This window comes from Vulpes lagopus, chromosome 21 (assembly GCF_018345385.1).
Source record: "Vulpes lagopus strain Blue_001 chromosome 21, ASM1834538v1, whole genome shotgun sequence".
Taxonomy (NCBI): domain Eukaryota; kingdom Metazoa; phylum Chordata; class Mammalia; order Carnivora; family Canidae; genus Vulpes; species Vulpes lagopus.
In genome coordinates this window covers 25,522,166-25,543,610 of record NC_054844.1, presented here as the reverse complement: position 1 = coordinate 25,543,610, position 21,445 = coordinate 25,522,166, and the positions used below count along the sequence as shown (strand labels likewise).

The window sequence follows — 21,445 nt, the reverse complement described above, 5'->3', positions numbered from 1 at the left end:
AAAATCAGATCCTGATGTACTTTTCCAGTCTTATTTTACCAAGCTCCTGCACTCGCCCCTCGGGCTCCTTGCACTACTCATTCCCTCTACTTTTCTGCCTCAGTACCTTTGCTTATATTGTCCCCTCTTAACAACTGCCCTAACCATGTGAGTCTACCCTGCCACCTACCTACTCCTAAATGCACCCTTTCAAGGTTCATGTTAAATTCACATTCTTCCCTAGAAGTGAGCAGACTAGAAATAATCTCACCTCCCTCTGTGCTACCATAGCACTACCTGTAATAAGTGTACGTTTTACCCTGTTTTACAGAAATGTGCAGCCATGTCCTTCTCTCCCACGAGACAAAAGCCCCTGTGTTCTGCTTATCATATCTTTTCATGCTCCATAGCCCCTGGCCCAGTTTCTTGGACATAGAAGCTCCATGATAAATATTAGTGAAATGAATGGTTAATCTGCAGGAAATAACTGAAACTGATAATATCTGAAAACTGCATGTCATTTCCTCTCATATAAAACTTAACTAGCTTCTACTTTAATTAAGTCTAGTCCCTGGATATTTATATTGGGGGTCAGGGAGTGTGGCATAGTGTAGATGTTTCCTGAGTGGAAAAGCTCAGTTTTGTACAACAGACAAAGCTAGACAACAAAAGAATGGTTCCATCTTTCTATTTGAGTAGAAACTGATATTCTATCCTTTTTTTTTATACTTTAAAAGATTTTTTTTAAAGTCTTCGTATTTCCAAATCCTCCACATCATGTTTAGATTCAGTCACTCATTCAAATACATATACGAAACATAAAATGCTAGAGGCTGCGCACCAAGATGATTAGAGAGACCTTTCCCTTGAAGAGCTTGCACTGGTGAGGGAGGTGGGGGGGCGGGGGGGGTGGATATCCTGCCAGACACAGCACAGGGGAAGATCTGGGAGAAGGAGCAGACAACACTAGCAGAAGGGAACAGCCCAGGCAAAAGCTGAAAGTCCTAAAAGGCAAGCGTGGGGAAACAGTGTAAAGTCCCGTTTAGCTTGAACACAGGGTGGTAAGAGACGGAAGTCTGAGTGCAGGGATGGAAGCCAGATCACGAAGGAGTTTTAAATTGTATCTTATGGGAAGAACAGAATTTTGAAGCAAGCTAGTGAAATGATTAGATCCATGTTCTAGAAAGGTTTCTAATAACAGCAGTGTAGCAGTGGGACTGAAGAGGAAAGAAACTGGTAGCAGGAATAGGAGTAAAAAAGAAAAAAAGAAATGGCCAGCCAGGCTCTGTGGTGAGATGGAAGAAGGAATAAAAAGCATTTTCACCCCTTATGTAGTTTTCTCAGTATGGTTGGTATACTGCTGTTCCACTCTCAGGCCAGCTGCAGTACCCTCTGTGCTATACCAACTCCTAGACACTACTTTCTCTGACAATTTGTAAGCATTTATATGAGCTAATTTATAAACGCAGGAGATGGGAAATTATCTAAGCTGACAAGATGCAGCAGACTCCTCAGGTGCCCTGAAGTAGACTGTCAGCCATTACCAAGCAGATTTCTCCTTGCTCCTTCTTGCATTCATTCACTTTAGTACTCACTCAACTGGGGTTCCTCTATGTGCTGGCCATTATTACTTTGTATGCCAAGGACATGGGGACACACGAGACATCGTTCCTTCTCTCTGAGTGCTCAAAGCCTGGCAGAGGTATTGTCATTTGTTCAACAGGAATTACTAATTAAACAAGTTGTCTTTAATGGTCTTTATCTTATACGAGGCTGTTTAAAAATGTGTTCTGGATAATGGTCACAATAGCAACTTGTAACTCAATTTTACCTTAAATGACTGGTTTGGAACATGATCTACAGAGTTGGAATGAAAAGGATTCCTGCCACAATAATTGGGATTACTTTGCTTATGTTATGTAACAGATATTTGTGCATGTGCCCACTCACTAAAGTTCATTTTTAACCCCAAAATCAATACTAACAGTGGGCTTTTGAACTTTTTTGAGATTTAAATTCAATTGACATATAATGTATTATTAGTTTCAGAAGTAGAGTTCAGTAATTCATTAGTCTTATATAACACCCAGTGTTCATTACATCACACGCCCTCTTAATGTCTATCACCCAGTTACCCCATCCCCTGACCTTTTCCCCTCCAGCAACCCTCAGTTTGTTTCCTATGGTTAAGAGTCTCTTATGGTTGTCTTCTTCTCTAATTTTGTCTTGTTTTATTTTTCCCTCCTTCCCCTATGCTCCCCTATTTTGTTTCTTAAATTCCACATATGAGTGAGATCATATGAGAATTGTCTTTCTCTAATTGACTTATTTTACTTAGCATAATACCCTCTAGTTCTATCCACTTCATTGCAAATGGCAAGATTTCATTTTCTGATGGCTGAGTAATATTCCATATTGTGTGTTTATGTGTGTGTGTGTACACACCACGTCTTCTTTATTCACTTATCTGTCGATGGACATCTGAACTAGTGGTGTTTTCAATGGACATTTATGGACATACACAGAGCAGCAAAAAATTTGAGTTGCCCGTGAGCATGGTCCCAGCTGAGGTGGAACAAGACAATGCTCTACCTTCTTGTTTCAGATCGGCATTCATACTACAAACAAGTGTTTATAGGGCTGAAGTGCTGTTTAGTGTTCCTAACTGCAAGAATGCTGTGATGTGCCTTGCAGAGAAAAAAAGAACATGTTAGATAAGCTCTGTTCAGGCATATGTTATAGCCCCTGTTGAATGTGAATTCAATGCTAATGAATCAACAATATTAAATAAGGTACCTTAAAACAGAAACAAGGCTATGTATCAATCAGTTGAGAAAATGTTGTGACAGAGGCTCACAGGAACCTAAATATTCCCTAGGGCCAATGATTCAGTATTCACTGATTCAGTATTTGTGGTGACTTTATAGAATGTAGCTACCACAAATAAGAATCAACTGTATTATGTAAGGTAAGGGGTGCAAAGAACCAACCACACATAATACACTCATTTTTTTTCAGCTTCACTTTCTGAGGATTTAGGAAGACCACGAAGTGAGGAAACGCAAATCACTTTCTGAATCCTATAACGCTCCAGTAGAATTAGTGCGTATTTTTGTACCTCTGGAATCACTCAGACACAGACTCACAAAGAAGCGTCTGCCGCTCTGCTGGGTGGGTTAACAAGAGGAGGACAGAGAAGGGGTCAACAGGCCAAGATGTGCAGTGGGTCAACGTAAACAAGTGTTTGGGGTGTCACTATTTTCTGCTGGGAGAAGTCTTAGGTTTGCAGGTTGGCTACTTCTTGAAGGCCATTTATTTCCTGCTTGATGCTTGTTGGGTTTTTTTTTTTTTTTCCCACTATCCCAATAACATAGGAGGCTCTCGGTGCAAAGGCTTCAGAAAGGGGTGTTATGTGCCTGACCTCACTTGGACCAGTTTAGACTATGAAGAACCAAAAAGCCCTCTTCTCTAAGCAAATAATCCATTGTTTAATTTCTAAAAATTTACAAACTGTAAGACAATATAAATCCCATAAATCATCTAAAACTTCTATGAATGCCCCAGGATTCGTGTTTCCCCTTGTAAAAGCTAATCCCGTCAAGCAGGAAACAACTTCCGGACCCTGGTGTATTGGAAGCTGACATCCCCGCTCCAAGAATTCCATGCTTTAGAACCAGAAATATCAATGGAGAGTTCCATCCTACATCTCCCTCTCCCCCAACGCTGACATTGTGTTTACTTGTCAAACAAAACAGTCATCCAAGTTTAGACCTATTGAAAAGCTTCCAAGCAAGATGAGAGGCCAAGTCAAAAAGGAGGAACAGCTAATCAGAAGTCAAGGGCAGGAAAAGCTGGACCCAAAATAAATATAGTACAAAATGCCCAGAATAGCCCAGAAAGACAGCTGATGACCTTTTCTTTTAAAATCTCTTAATATCACAGTATCAAATAGCCTAAGTATCTAAAACCAAGCACATTACTATTAACACAAAGATAAGGAATAAAGTAAAAACAAACTTAAAAATAGGAAATGCTGATAGTACAGTGACAATTTGTGTTTTGAAATACAAACTAAAACACAGAAGACAAATATAATTAATGTATGGTACTGAGGAGTCAGTCATTGGCAAGGGATTATACCTCAATTCAAGGTAACAGTCATGGGAAGTGATTGAGGCTATTTTGAGTTCTGAAAGCTACCAAAATTTCTCAAGAGACTGTATTATTTTTTACCTAACAACTCAACGGGTCCTGCTACAATGGCTATAAATTACTGCAGCCCTAATTTAAGTTCTCCTTTTGATTGAATAAGCTCGGAGCTATGACTTGTCAAGAAGAGGCAAGCATCTTGCTATTCAGGAACACACCCTGGGGACACCAATTTATTTCTCTGATTATGATACACAAAGCCTTGAACTACTGCTAAATAATAGATTTAAGAACTATTGATTGAAATTCTGGTGCTAGAACCATGTTTTTAAAAAATGCCATAATATTAAGCCATAGATCCATTACATGAGAGTCAAAATTCCCTTGAACCCTCTTCCTTTTTATTTTATTTTATTTTATTATTATTTTTTTTTACCCTCTTCCTTTTTAAAAAAACTGCTAAGAGGGGCAGCCCGAGTGTCTCAGCGGTTTGGTGTGGTTTGGCGCCGCCTTCGGCCCAGGGCTTGATCCTGGAGACCCGGGATCGAGTCCCATGTCGGCCTCCCTTCATGGAGCCTGCTTCTCCCTCTCTCTCTCTCTCTCTCTCTCTCTCTCTCTCTCTCATGAATAAATAAAATCTTTTTAAAAAAGAAAAAGACTGCTGAGACTATACACCTAAGTACCATCAGAAGTGCTAAGTGCTTCTAAATTAAATACATAAATATATAGCATTTAAAAAAAAACATACCACCTATCCAGTTATAGAGCAAGTACATGTGTGCACACACATCCTCCACATATTTTGATTATTTGCTGAATGCGTAAAAATTTCCTTTTTCTCTGTCTACAGTTGTACCCTTGCATATCTGTATCAAGGAGAAGAAAAAAAATCAGCAGTCACTGACTGCCAATTTCCTAAGGGGTGGGGGAAAAACAAAGCAACTGAAAATAAAAAGACTGCTGTGGCTTAGGCCCAGTCATGCAAATAGCTTCAAGCAGCCCTTGAACTCCATCCACACCCTCACACACAAAGGACGCATCTGCTTAAAGGCATACTTCTAAAAACCCAACCACATCTTCCTTTGATTGTGAGATCCCAGATATTTGGTAGAAGAGGGAGAGATTACTAGAGGGGAAAAAAATGGAAATAAAAATCTTTTGTAAGATTCATAATGGAAAGAAATTCATTTATGTATTGCCTCAAGTTATAATGAACCAATAAAGCACAAGACAAAACACCTATGTGACACGATTCCAAATAAGACTGCCAACCCCCAGCAGCAGTTTGAGAATTTATAGTAGGAATTACCTAGAATAGAGAATGTTTGGCCCACAAAAGGCATTTGGGAGATAGAAAACTTCAACCCCCATATGACAATTAGGGTGAAAAAGATTACCAGGGTATGGACAAAGAGGACCCAAAGGAATGGTGCTATGGGGGTTGATTTTGAGGACACCATTATCTCAGTGGCTACAAAATGCCTGCTCAGAAACCACCACATGACGAGCTGGAATGATTATGTAAGCAGGCCTGACTAATGACCTGCACAGTCCCATGGCCTTCCTCAGTCTGGAGAAGAGAAGGCAGCAACAAAGCCAGATGAGAGGCCCCACCTCATGCTCCTCAGCCTCCAAAGTGGTATAACCAGACAGCTTTGGCCACCAACATCCGAGTTCTCAAGAACCATGAACACAATGGAGAGACAAGGGTGTCACCTGTATTCTGAGGCAAATGATATTTCTTCTCTTTGCCAGTTGCCAGAACACCTAAATGACTGGAAGTACAAACCTCCCAAAGTTTTTAGTTTAATTCTTCCCTGTATGTCCTCCTGCATCAGCTTCATTAGATACCCCTGGTGTAAGACAACAGAGATCTGAAGGTAAAAGTAATATGTAAGTAATAACACTATTTGCTATTTATTCTTATTGATTCAATGTCATTTCTATGACAATTATTAAATGTTCTTAAATTAATGTTTGCTTCGATGTCTGGAACAATAAAACAAATCCAATTTTAAGGGGTGGGTCACTCTCAACTGTGTCATGTGGGAAGTGAGAATTCAGAGATAGGAGTGAAAGCAAAATACAGTTTTCATAATCCAGCTATGTCATATATTTAAATATATTTATGTAGCTTATATATAAATATACACACCCTTTAAGGTGTGTATTAGAGTACATTAAAGCAAGCGTTGGTGTGGGGAAAAAAAAATCTAGATACATTCATATAGCCTTAAATTAGTCACAACACTCTGGTCATTTAATGTTTTTTTTTTCTTTCTTTCTTTCTTTTTTTTTTTTTTTAATCTACTGTGGAGGTTAACTATTTTGTAAATTTAGGTCAAATCTTGAAACCACTCCTTCACCCACTTTCTTAAGTATCAAAAGGTCACAGGAACTTCTGGCTTGGGATGTGTAAAAGAATCTAGCATTTAGAAAAATACAAACACATCCAAAAGTAGGTATTACATTCAGAAAATTCACAAAACCCTGCTCTGCCTCAAAATGCCAATCTAAAAATTAGCTTCCTGATTTTACAGATGAAGAAACTGAGGCCCAAAGTAGATGATATAGCAGAAGTGCAACAGCTAATTAATAGAAAAGTCAGAACTAGAATTTCAGAAAGCTGGGTAAAATGTCCTCTTTGTTCAAGTCACTCTAAAAGTTTTCTTTTCAGAACATTAGATTATTCACTTGTTTGATCATAATCTCACCGAGGGCAAAAAGCAAGCTAAATCTACACCATATGCCCCAATAGCTAGTTCAGAATCACTAACAGATGAAAAGATATTGCCAACTAGAACCAGTTAGGATGCATCCCCTTTACAGGGTATGGTGGTGGGTAGTAAATCACTCACAGAGCCTTCCCACCAAAGCCCTCCCCAATTACCCCAGTAAAAAAGGACATTTGTTTGCTAATTCTTCTCAAACAAAATTATGATTTTCCTATGTGCGAAATGACCCAGGTTCCCCATGACTCTCAGCTCCACTGGCCTCTTCTTGAACTAACCGAGTAAAGCAGTTCTAACAACCAAGAGTGTCTTCACTGACTCACCCTGGGGAGGGACTTGCCAAGAACACACGGACAAATGTTTCCTTTCATCTTTCCTCTGATTTCAGTTTAGGGTGAGGCAAGTAGGAAAATATGTATTAGTTTTCACCATACTTAAAGAAACTAGCTAGTCATATTTTTTTTAATTACCTGAAAACTCCTATAAAGTATCAGAGACAGAGTCAAAGAGGAAAAATCTATAATCATAAAATTCAGAAAAAATAGTAAGAATAATGGCTATTTATTTTTAGTGCCAGTACAACATACCCAAAAGCACATGCTGATACTACTGCAGCAAATCGTCGCAATCAGGTAGGCTTAATCCCCATTTTGCAGATAAGAAGCGAACCTAGAGCGAGCATGGGAGAAGGAGGTGGTGGAGCTGTAAGCTGAACATAGAACGGTCGCACAGCAAGGCCCCCAGGCCCACACCCCAAATTTGTTTGAAAATACATATTTTTCCTAGTTCGGTCATTCTACTGTTTAAGTCCATCTTGGCTCAAGATTCCTACAATTAGGGACTGGTTTTTCAAAGCTCCCTTAAAAGAAAATTAGACTTAAAAAGCAATTTTACAAGATTAGGATAACTTTGTTCAGAAAATGCTTTGAAAACGTTAATCGCCTTCGGAGATTCAGCCTGCCTCCCTGGATCAATATTTATTCCTTTATTCATCTTCCCAAACTCTTCAGGTTTCACAGCAGAGATTCTTCCCCTGGGTTGCCACTTTTCCAGGCTCTTGATCTGGCTGACGAGATAGCCTAATCATTTCTAGGATAGCTGACATCTCTCTCTTCTGGATTTAGTTTCTCTTCCTCTCTGCAACCACTTCCTGTACCAACCAAAGCCCTACTCTGCCAGGGGAGCAAGCCCTCCCACACCACACACATAGCAGAGAAGGTTCCACCTGGCCACCCCCTCAAGAGCGATCTATGAAGAAAATGCAGGCTCAGACCGTCACCGTCAGGCTGAGGCAGACAAATCACCTAGCTACCGAAAATCAATTTGTCTGCTTTAACAGACATTTATTTAGTTCAACATCACTCCCCAGATCTGCATAATCTAAATTACTGAGTAGTCCCTCAGCATTACCAAAAGACATGCACAAAAATATTCACTGAAGCACACTATTTGTTATTCATCCAAACTGGATAACTACCGAAATGTCCAGCAGCTGTAAAACAGATATATAACTGAATATCATGACAGCAAGGAGAATGAGAACAAAAAACAATATTGTAGATAAATTTCACAAATATAATCAGAAAAATTAGCCAGACACAAAAGAATATATAGTACATGATTCTATTCACATGTGTTTTTTTAAATAGGCAAAATTAATCAGTTATTCCCAGGAGCATTAGAAGAGGCAGGTTCTGGGGTCCAGGCAATCTTTCATTAATCTGGGTGCTGTTACAAAGGTGTGTCCACTTTGTGACAATTATTCCATCAAGCCATCCACTTATAATTTGTGCACTTTCCTCCATATTTCCATAAAAAGCTGACTGAAAAAGACCTCAGAGCACATCTGGTCTGCTCTCCTCAGTTGGCATGAATAAAAGTAATTGTTTCCCGGGTATGTTAAGTTATCTCAAGGACACAGAGGAAATCCATGGAAAGCCTGGGACTGGACGCTGTATTTCTTAACTCTCCACCCAAGCACCACAGCTACCTCTCAAATGTGGAAGGATGTTTCTCTAATTTCCTTCCTTGTTGTGACTATGGCCAAGGTTTAGAGGGATTAGGATCATATTCCTATTAAGAATACAACCCAGAAGGTTCCAGTCTCCTACCAAAAGCAGAGCCAGGAAGAGCATTTGAAACACCCTTTAGGATACAGCCAATCAGAAAAAGTTGGCACCATGTTCCCACTCTAGGTTTTGTCACTTACCAGTTGTGTGACCACCAGCATATTCCTTACCTTACTCTGAACCTCAATATCCTCATGTAGATCACGGAAATATTAACTCCTACCTTGCAAGGTTGCCATGACATTATTAGGTAGTAGTGTCAGAGCTGTGCCTGGCATGTTGCAAACACTCAGAAAAAGTATTTACTGAATAAATACTGATCGAATTGAGGGAGTCCAGTACTTGTCACTTAGCAGATGCTCAATAAACAGTTAAGTATTATTATTACTGAACAAGAGGTGCAGGGAAGAAGGGAGTAAATAACCCTATGTGAAAACATCTCCTTTTTCTAAGCTTATAAGGGTCATTAATGGGTTGACCCAATTCTTACTGGCTTTGATGCTCCACCGAAATATCTGTGAGACAAAGAGCAATAATGAATTTGAGAAGACGACGGTGCTTTTCATGCGCAACCAGGTCTGTATTCTCTTTCTCAGTGCCAAACAGATGTGTTCGCTGACTGCTAAAACATTCTAAATTCTCTAGTCACCTAGTTGAGTCATAATACTTTTAGAGGGGGATGGGCCATCAAGTCTCATAGACTTAATGACTTAATGAGTAGACGTACATAGTCAAATAACTTTACTACTGGGAAAAAGATTTACAAACTGAAGACACAGAAAGGTAACTGCAGGCTTTAAAGATGTCAGAAATAAACCACAGAGAGGAGAGAGTTTACTCACATTTTAAAAAGCAAGTTTAATGCTGATTTTTTATTTCCTTCAGCTCTTCAAATTTTCCATGTGCTTATGAGCAAACTGATCCATAAAACTCTTTTATACTGAAAAGAAACAAATATAAAAAAAAAAGATTAATTAAAACTAATTTCAAATTAGAGCACACAAGAGGAACAAAAGTAAGGCCTAGATGGTGAATTATTGTATAAAAAACAAAGAGCATCAAACTAGGTTACACATGTGTAATTAAAAACAAGAAAATGTGTTACGGACCAACAGATTTAACTAACTTCTTTCTAGTTATCTTTTCTCCTCTCTCCCCCTTCAGTTCCTCCCCCCAGCACTCCCTTCTTCTCTTTCTTCCTTACTTCCCAGTTGCTGGACAAACTCAAATATTCCTTGAAGCCTGAGTTTCAGGAGAAAACCATCATCATTCCTTTTTATAGCACAAGCTACCTGGCACATGTTAGGCACTCAATGAATGCTGAGTAAATAAACATATCAAAAATTTACAATACTTGGTTGTTAGGCTAAAAAAATTAATTAAAAAAGGGAAATCCAAAAAAAAAATCAATATGCAGACAATATGGTAGAAGATAAACACTTTCATTATCAAGACTTGTGATTAAAGTTGATTGATACCCTTACCTCTAATAAATAACAGATATTTAGAAAAAAATTGCCAGGACTATACGTATGGGCATGTATATCCTCACCATTATAGTAACAAGATATATTTTTTGGTAGTATACGAGTATTTAGGAATAGAACTTCCTTTTGAAGTGCTCACTATTCAAATATCTCGTAATCACCTCCATCCAAATGAGAAAGCAAAGTATCTCCAAGTTAAAAACCAGAAATGTTACCTCACATGTGTTTATCAAATGTAATCAAAGCCTGTCCCAGATAAAATTATGAACTAGCAGTGTGGCTCCTTCCTTTTTCTATCTACTCGTTTGAGGAGTCAGTGACCCCAGATGTTTAATTCAGTAGGGAAGCAATAGGATCAGCTCTAAGGTTCAAACAGTTTAATGGATATCTTTCCCGAAGACATTTTCATTTGAAAAAGAGCTTCAAAAGAGGCAGGTGCTTAACACTGAAATAAAATGCATTACTGACAATGGAATTTCAGGCATGAACAGAGGCTGTCTTAAAGAAATCTCTCAATTCTGGTAAGCATCTGTCCATTTGGTCACCCCTAAAGTCAGCTTCCTATATAACCCATATAGACACACCAATCCAGGTGAACGTTAAGCAATAAATGATGTATATATACATAGGCTAGCCCAATTTCAAGACTAGTGTGTACTCCAAAAATAAACAGTTGTTAAATGAGTGCAGAGGAACCCTACTCCATAGGTGCTTCTGAGAATGGAGGCAGGGGTGAGTGATGTGTGACAGCAAGTACAGCAATTTCACTCCTGTTTTAGACTCAGATCCAAGATTTGGCTGGAGAAGAGGTTTCCTGGAGTGCTCATAAAAGACTTGCAATTAATGATTACATTAACAGCAAAGAAAATTCCAATGATCTAGAACAATAATCACACCAAAATCCACCACCTTTTCTAACAGGGCCTTTGTGGGGGAATGAAAGTTCTAGCCGAGGTCCCTGGTCAACCTGAGTCTGAGTAGGCGGGAGCCTCATCTGTGTCTTCATCTCCTGCCCTGGAGCAAAGAGCAGAAGGAAGGATACCAATATTAGCAGGAGGAAGGCATCATAGAGGACAGGACTAAGGGAGGGAAATAGGGACCGCCAGCAGGCAGCAAGACATCCCATTTCTGGAACATCCCAGGTCCCTTCCCAGTCCCCATCAGCCTCCTTGCCGGAAATTACAAGGGAAAGATTTAGATGTCACACAGGCCAGGGCCTATTGGATACAAAGGGGGATGGAGAAAATATCAATGGAATGGTTTAAAGAGAAGAAAAATCAGATACCTATATTCTAGAAGACCTAATTCTAAACATGTAGAAAAATTTTAAAGAGAATTGTAAGAAAGTGTTGCCTGAACTTGCTCCAGAGGAAACCATTCACTTGAGAGGCACTGAGTATTTTCAATCCCTCCCTTAGCACAGAGCTCTGATTATTTGGCCCAACCAAGACTGAATACATAAAAACATTTATAAACATGAACTGTTCAATTTTTTTGACTTTCCATCATGAGCCTTGTTTAAGCAACTCAAAGATGTCCTTTGTCATACAGTTTTGATCGAATGCAAGAGACTTTAGTCATTTCCTCAGAAACAGACGTAAGCTATAAATATGAACTAACCAACACAGTCACTCACAAAAAGGTCCACTGACAAGCTTAATTTAAAAAGAACACTTTATTAAACTGAAAAGTCAGCCATAAAAAAATTCAAACCCATGCAAAAAACATTCCTAGCAGAAAAACCTGTTGTGTAATGCCAATGATAATTAAAATAGCCTGTTATTTGACTCGTGTGTATTTCCTACACAAAAATTAACAAAAGTCTGCATTTACGTTTATCTAATAAAACAACCCTTAGCATCTTGCCCAAGTCAGACTTCAAATTCTAAGAATAATCCTCCAAGCCATTAAGTAAGTGACTTCTGTGTATCCCTTCCCTTTGAGATGGGAAAACACATTTATTACTACTTTCTAAATCCCTTTGCTCTTCTAAGGCATGACCATCATAAGTGAAAATACATGTTAGACATGATCATTTGGAGGCGAGGTTATTGTTTATTACAATAATATCTATTTCATACTTTAAAACTAAATGGAATCCAGGGGCACCCGGATGGCTCAATCAATTAAGCACCTGCCTTTGGCTCAGGTCATGATTCTGGGGTCCTGGGATTGAGTCCCACATTGAGCTCCCAGCTCAGCAGGAAGTCTGCTTCTTCTCTCGCTGTCCCTCCCCACTGCTTACGCTCTGTGGCACAAGCTGTCTCTCTCAAATGAATTTTAAAAAATTAAAAAAAAAAAAACTAAATGTAATTCAAGTCTCTACACAATATAACCTAAGTATCTGAAGCAGAGGTCTACAAATACAGTCTGCAACCTGTTTTTGAAATTAAAGTTTTATTGGAACATAGCCACACCTATTCATTTACATACTGTCTATAGGGGCTTTTGCAGGACACAATGAGAGTTGAGTAGTTGCAGAAGAGACTCTAAGTCCTACAAAGTATAAAATATTTATTAACTGATCTGTCCCTTTAAGAAAATGTTTCCTGACCTCTGGTCTCTATGTTAGTATAGCACAGCTGACCACTGAAATACATTCATAGTCAACTAAATGTTGAAATAAACACTAATCCTGGGCAGCCCGGGTGGCTCTGCCTTCGGCCGGGCATGGTCGTGGGGTCCCGGGATAGAGTCCCATGTCGGGCTCCCTGTGTGGAGCCTGCTTCACCCTCCGCCTGTGTCTCTGCCTCTCTCTGTCTCTCTCTCTATGTCTCTCATGAATGAATAAAATCTTAAAAAAAAAAAAAAAAACAACACTAATTCTGGTTTACTCATCCTATTGGATAGCTACCTAAGTCACTTATCCTTTAGCTGCTTTAATTTTCTCATTACAATACAATAGATGATATTTATTGGGAACTTATGTGCCAGGAACTATTCTAAGGGTTCTACTTTTAACAAATGAACAATGAATTCATTCATTGAATTCTGACAAAAATGCACTAAGGAAAGTAAATGGTCACCCCCATATTACAGATGAAGAAACCAGTAATTAAAATAACTTGCTCAAAGTCACATTGCTATTAAGTGGGAAAATCAGGATCAGAACTCAGGCAATCTGGGTCCAGAGCTACTATTATTAATCTCTGTGCTATCCTGATAATAATTTTAATTTTATAAAAGTTACACATGATAAAGAGATATCTCAAAAGAAATTTAGGTTAGAAATGTTAAGTAGAGACAGAAAAGTATACCTCTGCACAGTTTAAGATAAGGTACCTAAAATAAGAATATGAATGGACTTCCATAGACTTGCAAGACCCTTCTAATTATAAAATTAGAGCTGACCCTGGGGTATATAAAGGCATATAAAAGTCCACAATACTTTTTTTTTTTTTTAACCAAGTCATCAAAGAACCAAACTAACCAATGTCTATCTTTCCCTGAAGTTAAGACCACTTCAGGACCTTCAGAAAGCCTTCAGGATAAAGACTTACCAGGGACCCCAAATCTTCCAAATTTGTTCCTATCTAGTCTCATCCTCTGCTTGGTTTACATCTGGAAAAAGGCTGAGCGATCATCCACATAAATTATGGAAAGACTTCTTCACAACCTGGCAAGAATAACTCTACCCAAATACCAATCACTGCATGGTTCAAGAAGACGTACGTCCCCTGCTGAATCATCCCCACCACTTCCTGAAGTTCTCCAGGTTGTCTGGAGGAAATGTGTCACCTAAATGTGACCCAGTACTCTTTTGGACTGAAAGGCAGGTTTACACAATCCAAATAAAATAAGGGTAAAATATACTGCTAAGTTACTCATCACCAGCTTCCCATTTAAATAGAGATGGTCTTAACCATCTTTTCAGTCAGGCTAGTTTTTCATTGGCTTGTAATGTCTGCAGAATCAAGTCCAAATCCTTGGCTTTGAGGGATGCCTGGGTGGCTCAGCAGTTGAGTGTCTGCCTTCGACCCAGGAGGTGATCCTGGAGTCCCGGGATTGAGTCCTACATTGGGCTCCCTGCATGAAGCCTGTCCCTCCCTCTGCCTCTCTCTCTCTCTCTCTCTCTCTGTCTCTAAAGAATAAAAATCTTTAAAAAAAAAAAAAATCCTTGACTTTGACATTTAAGGCCTTCCTCATTTTATCCCTTAGTTACTTTTCCAATCTTACTTCCTTTTATTTTTGGTCTTTCATGTAACAAGGCTAGCCTATTTCTCCTTCATGCATCACCTCCACTCCTGCTTCTGAGCTACACATTCTGTACTCCATTTTCTCTTCTGCTACCAACACCATGTCCAGTGTACAAGCCAAATCTCTGTGCTCCATATTGTGGGATACAACTTGCAAGTCCCGTAAGGACTGGATCCTCACAATCCCTCAGGGGAAAGAGGTACACAAAAGACTAAAATTGTATATTAAAGATGTGAAAATGCTACAGGATGTAAAAACTTTACAGGATCTAAAGACTTTAGAGAGAGGCCATCATTGAATTGGACCTTGAAGGAAGGAGGACCCTGACAGTGTGGTTGTGTTTATAAAGTTGTAGGGGGTGACCAGATGGGATAAAGGGTTACATATACACTTCAGAGCCAGACAGGTCTGAGTCCAAAATCCTGGTTCCTGCTGACTGGAAAAGGAGTGTGTAGGAGTTATGATCAAATAAGTTAGGTTGACACCTAAGCATGGTCAAAACCCTATTTGTATCCCATTCTCGTGTCTCGGTCAAATAATTAAACCTTTCATACTGTGTACCTACGGAGTCTTCCCCTTCTCTGTCAACAAGATTTAGTGTTTCAACCTATTCATTCATTTGGGCATTTAATCACACACTGACTTTCACCCTTCAAATATTCCAGAAGTATGTTTTGCCTCCTCAATAACAGTTTGTTATCAAAGAATGGATTCTTTCAAATAGACCTTTGGCATTTTCAAAATTTAGGTTCAAGGCCCCTGACAAGTAGTGCTACTTTAGCTGAGAAGCAATTTAAATTATAAGCATGGGCTGTCTAGCAGGTTACATGGGGCCCAGCCAACCATAAACATGTGTATTCCAACTCGGCTTTGCATTCTGGTTATCCAGTAACTCATATGAACAAACTTAAAACTTACTCCTGAGATGGTCAGAAGAAAAAAAGCTCATGGTGAGGCCTAATGATAGAATATATATATATAAAAAAAAAGAGAGACAGATCAAGTTAAGCAGTACAATAAAGTGAAGGCTCTTAGCCAAAAAAATAGACATTAGAAAGTTGAAGAAATTACATGTTACAGTATATTTGCAAATTTGTGGTTGGGCAAATGGCTTGGAATTCATTTCTTATGCTTTAAAAGGGTTCAGTGTACAGCATACAGTGCTCTCACAATACCAATCACCATGCAGTAAATTCTAGCTGAAAGGATAATCTCATAATCTCTGATGTCCCAAAGTCCTCAGTGAACCCATTTTCTAAGCCAAAATCAAATTCAATGTAGTCAAATTTCCCTCAAGGTCCCAAAATCTCAGTATTTGTAATGTCTACTGACATATTACATCAAATAAAGCCCACATGGCTTTAAATTAACATGTTGCTTCACAATCATATTTGTAGTGTTTAGTAATGGCTTGCCTTTTTTTTTTTTTAATTTTAATGTTTTCATGCACAGCTTTCTTTGCCAATGCAGGCAAATTATTTTAATTTCCCACAGAAAGATTCTAATTCAAAGATTCTAAGCAATTTTGGGATTCAAAAGTTGTTATTCTTTGAAAGTTTTGACTGAATTGATTGAAATGATTAAGGCTGACTGTAAAGTTTTATATAAAAATAAACATGCACAGTTGTGTGTGACATAGGACAGTGGGGTTGGGGGAGGGGTAAACTTGGCTCAGTTTCCTAACGCACCAATTTCCTTTGTGGCAAATACTTCATAGGCTATTGTGAAAATTTTATAGAACAATGTATTCAAACTTTATATAACAAATATTATGAGCTACAATGTAAAATTTACCAAAAATATATTTTAAACAGTTGATTTCAATTAAATTTTGGGCAAGAACTTTAGACATTCCTGTTATTTACACATTTCTTGGAGCACAGTCATAGTTTTGTAGAAATCAGAGATTGCTGACTATAGTCATGTCCTCAGAGGGGAAAAATATTCTATAACTTTTCTGAAATATGTTCTATCCCTATTAAAAGTATAGGAGAGGGACCCTGGGTAGCTCAGCAGTTTAGCACCGCCTGCAGCCCAGAGCATGATCCTGAAGACCTGGGATCGAGTCCCATGTCGGGCTCCCTGCATGGAGCCTGCTTCTCCCTCTGCCTGTGTCTCTGCCTCTCTCTTTCTCTTTGTCTGTCTTTCATGAATAAATAAATAAAATCTTAAAAAAAAAAAAAAAAAGAAAAGAAAAGAAAGTACAGGAGAGACAACTGTACCAGCCCAGAAATCTTGGCCTTCATAACCAAGAAATCTTGTAGAACAAAATACTTCTACCTCCAATATTAGCTATTGTGTTACTGCAAATATCACTCAAAAAACATGAAGCCAAACCACTCTGATCCCACAAGCATTCTAAAAGAGCGTTCTGAACTAATGTGAAATTTGTATAATAATTGTTGGAATACAAACAATGACTTCAGTCCACTGGTACATAAAACTTTATCATGGCAGAACTCTGTGAACCAACATACCCAAGTTCATCATAGCTCTGGAAAGTGGGTTGGCCTATTATGAACTATATTATTGCTAGCCCAGAAGAACAGCAAGTATTGTTTCCCTGAAATTGTCCCACATAGAATTTATTTTCACTGTCAGCCTAGGACCATGATCTCTGCATCATGTGTTTTAGAAAGAAATGCATGTGGGTTGACTGACTTATTTCCTAAGAATTAAGCTAATGAATTATAAGAAATTACTAAAAAAAAAAAAGAGGAAGGAAGGAAAGGAAGGAAAGGAAGAAAGAAAGAAAGAATTCTTTCTCTCTCTTCTCTTACCCCTTTCTTATTTTAACAGGACCAAACCAGAAGATGCTTTCTTCAAGGGTAAGAATGGCACTGGCAATGATCATCAAAAGCCCTAAAAATCTAATTGCCTTTGACCAGCATTCCATATCAATTAAGTTAAACAATTGGACAAATGAGCAAATGATTTATATATGTAGTTTTCACAATGATATTTATAAGAAAAAAAATAGAAATTTAAACATCTAACAATAGTGACACTGAGGTCTATCCATTAGACTATTAAGCAGGCTAAAGTTGCTGAGGTGAGTACCATGGTTAATAACACAGAAGGACATACATGATACATTAATTGATTCTCTTTTTGTAAATATATACATAAGGTAAAAAAAAAAAATCTATTGTTTTGAACACTTTCTTCTTCATCAGTGAGCCTACAGCTGTCTACCAGTCCACATCTTAAATTAGGGATAAAGTGAAATTTCAGATGAATGTGGTTTTATTTTCCTTTTTGCTTATCTGTATTTTATAATTTCACAAAAGATTATTTTGCCAAAGGGAGCAGAGCATGATGACTAAGGTTATAGAATATGGTACAGATAAGCCTGGGTTTTAATATTCCAAGTCCATAAATTTTTTGCTATACAACCATGTTATTTAACCTAAGCTTCCCATCCAACAAATGGGAAAAATAATATTATAGCCATCTTTTCTATTAAAGAAGGTAATAGAAACTCTATATTGGATAAAGGAAATGATTATTATGTACTATGTAAAATACAAACTTAAGTTTATATATTTTTTTAAAGATTTGAGAAATAGTACACGTGTGTACATGTGTGTGCAGGGAGAAGGGAAGAGGGAGAGAATGTCAGGCAGACTCCTTGCTGAGCACAGAGCCTGAAGCAGGGCTCGATCCTTTGACCCCAACACCATGACCAGAGTAGAAACCAAAACTCACTCAACCAACTGCTCACCCAGGTACCCCAAAGTGTTTATATGGTTAAGAAAAACAAATCCAAACCCCAGGCTCACAGAAGAAAAAAAATACATAACTAAAAACATGGGGAAAATTTTATTTGCAATGGTAAAAAAAAAAAAAAAAATGCATATTTAGCAGCCCTGAGTTACCATTTTACATACCCCAAAACAAAAATCCCTAACAGTTTCAATGTTCTAGTGAAATTACTGGTCTTTCACTGTTAGTAGCACTATATTTCATGTGAATCTTTTAGGAAAGCATTTAGGCTCTATTAGACTAAGAGTTAATATAATTCCTCCACTGAATTTATCTGCAGGAAATAATGTGCCTAAAGCAAAAAATAATATGCAAAAAGGTATTTATGACAGAATCCTAAATAATTAACTGGAAATAAGTGAATATCCAGTTAGAGGAATGATGAATGGTTTAATTCATCTTGGCATGTCAAAGCAACAAAATAAGGAAAGCATCCAGATTGTCATATTGAAGGCCTTGCAGAAACAAAATAGTTTGATACGCATTCAAGTGAAAACAAAATTCAAAATACCTATATTCTATCCCTATATAAAACATATATAAAATCAATCAGCATACGAATAACTGAGATGAGGAGAAACGTATAAGGAGAAGAGTTTTCTAGACTGAGGAGCAGTGAGTTCAAAATAGAGTGGTGACCCAACATGGCATCCTCAGCAGTTGGATCAGAAGACATGGTCGGTCAGCCATGCCAACTGTTTACACTGCATGGTAGATAATACCAAAGTCTCTATTTCTAAAGAAGAAAGGAAGACCAAATTTTACTAGTATTTCATGAATGGATTGCCAATGATCCTCTCAGTCCCAATGGCAGCTAGTCACACAAAAGAAGTCTCTGAAGGAAGCCTGGAAGCTCCACTGCCATGAGGCATCCTCCATTCCTTGTGTCCTTCCAATGACTGCAAAGTATTAGTTTATATGTGTCCACATAAGTGAATGGATGGATGATGTTATCATTATAATTTAACCACCAAAGTGACTCCCATGAAATGGACAAGTAGTTGACAGGAACCAGTGATAGATGAAAACAACAATAATGTAAGCACAAGGGAGCATAAACTCATGAATCTGACACCTATACTTGATCAAACTGCACAACCGTACAGCAGCCCGTGTTCCTCTAAAGATTACATTGTCACAGTGAGAAAGTTTTCTGAAATATTTTGAAAATAGAAGTTTGAAAATATTTCCATCATGTCATTATTTCCTCAAATAATGTCACATCCATAAAACCTCTCATATCTGTACTCTTTAAGCACAGAATTTTCTAATCTGCTTTAAAATTTACAAAATTAAGAGTTTTAGTTTTTGAAGTCCTATTAAAAGTAGGGAAATGCAGCATGTTCACATTCTTTCTTAAAGAAATGACTGAACTTCTTTCTTAAAGAGGAAAATAATAGCTATTATTTATTGAGGGTTTGCTGTTTATGAATCAGGCACTATTTTCAGTGCTCAACATGCATTAATCACTCAATCTTCAGCACTATCCCTGATGAAGAGACTATAATAATTATCCCACTTCACAGATACAGAAACTGAAACAGAGAGATTAAGCAAATTATCCAATCTAGTAAATAAACAAGACAGGAAGGTCTGTTCTTACTCCAATGTTATACTAGATTACAATTCACTGACTGATTTCAACTGAACCTTTGTGCAGTTGGTGGATAACGATGAACAAGCAGTGAACCCTGCATGTCGCCCATTTGGATTTGCACATACTTTAACTTTTTCAATGATAATAACTGAAAAAAATAAGTATATAAATAAACTGAACTTACAGACCTTAACATTAGTGTTTCCCAAATGGAAATAGATTTTTAAAAATAAGGAAGCAAATACAATCATACTATATTCACTAAAATTACCATGGACTCCAAAAAAATGTCAAAAATTAAAGGGCTGAATATTACTAAATATAAAATTATTTTTAAAACATTATTTTTGTGTCCTTTTAATTCCTATTTTTGTGTTTACAATATGTAATACATTAGTGCAATTATGGGTATGTTATTTATAATACAAATATATATACTGGAGGAGATGCTCACAAATTTAATGACAGTAGTACCCTGCTCAAAAGTTTAGACTATTGCAGAAGGTTTTTAAGCAGGAGAAAACCAATCACATTTGCATTTCAAAAAGCTCTTTCTGGAGGCACTGTCTGGAATGAATTTGGAGCAGGGTGCAGCAATGGTTCCTGAAGGTTTGAACTCCGCAGAGACAGGGGAGGGAGGCGAAAGCTGAGAAAAACATTTAGGAAACTCATCAGTCATGAAGGAGCAGAAGTCAATGATGACACGATGGTTTCTGACTTGTGGTGACAGCAAATTCAGAAGAGAATAGAAACAAAGTTCATGTGTTGGGGGTGGGGGCACAATGATAATTAAACTCTGATCCACTGAGATTAAAATGCCCTGAAACCAAAGGGTGAATGCATGCAAGGTAATTGGAAAAACAGGTCTGGAAAGTTCAGGAAAGAGCCTGGGCTCACTCACGGCTGAGCTTCACCAGTTTACAAGTGGTTGCTGACAAGAGAAGTTTTGATAAGCACACTGGGGGAGAATACCTAAAGATGGATAGGCAGGGCACCAGCATTAACAGAACATGTGGTGAGAGCAAAGCCATTAAAGAACTCTGGGAAGGAAGGAAGAGTCAGAGAGGAGAGAGGTCCAATAGAGAGTGGAATGAGCAGGCTGAGGAATTGTGGCATGCTAACAGCTGGCAAGGCAAAGGCTACACGGCTGAGGGACCAACCATGTATCCATGCCATCAGTGATGTCAGAACATCTGAGCATCACACCTACTTGCAAAGCAAAATAAGGCCCTTCTGCCATCATCCCTTACTCTTACATATGTTAAGAGGTTGCAAAAGATGAGCTTGGTAAAGAAAGACATAGTATCAGCAGCCTTATACTCTATAGAAATGAGAGAATAAGCATAATCAAGTTACGATTAACCTGTCATATACAACATATGTCATTACTAGAAAAAGTACTTTATCCCTATGAACCTTGATTTTATATAGTCAACTAATAAGAATGTAAAAGTGCTTTCTGAGACTAAG

The 21,445-nt window shown here is 38.0% G+C and overlaps 1 protein-coding gene across 9 annotated transcripts in view; it reads right to left on the bottom strand.

Moving 5' to 3' along the window:
• Window positions 1-21,445, bottom strand: part of PPFIBP1 (PPFIA binding protein 1) — a 167,287-nt gene that overhangs the window by 102,209 nt on the left and 43,633 nt on the right. For all 9 annotated transcript variants that reach the window (XM_041736506.1, XM_041736509.1, XM_041736508.1 and 6 more), the window contains one exon: window positions 9,772-9,869. The gene's annotated coding sequence lies outside the window, so the exon portion shown is untranslated. The remainder of the gene's footprint in view (window positions 1-9,771; window positions 9,870-21,445) is intronic.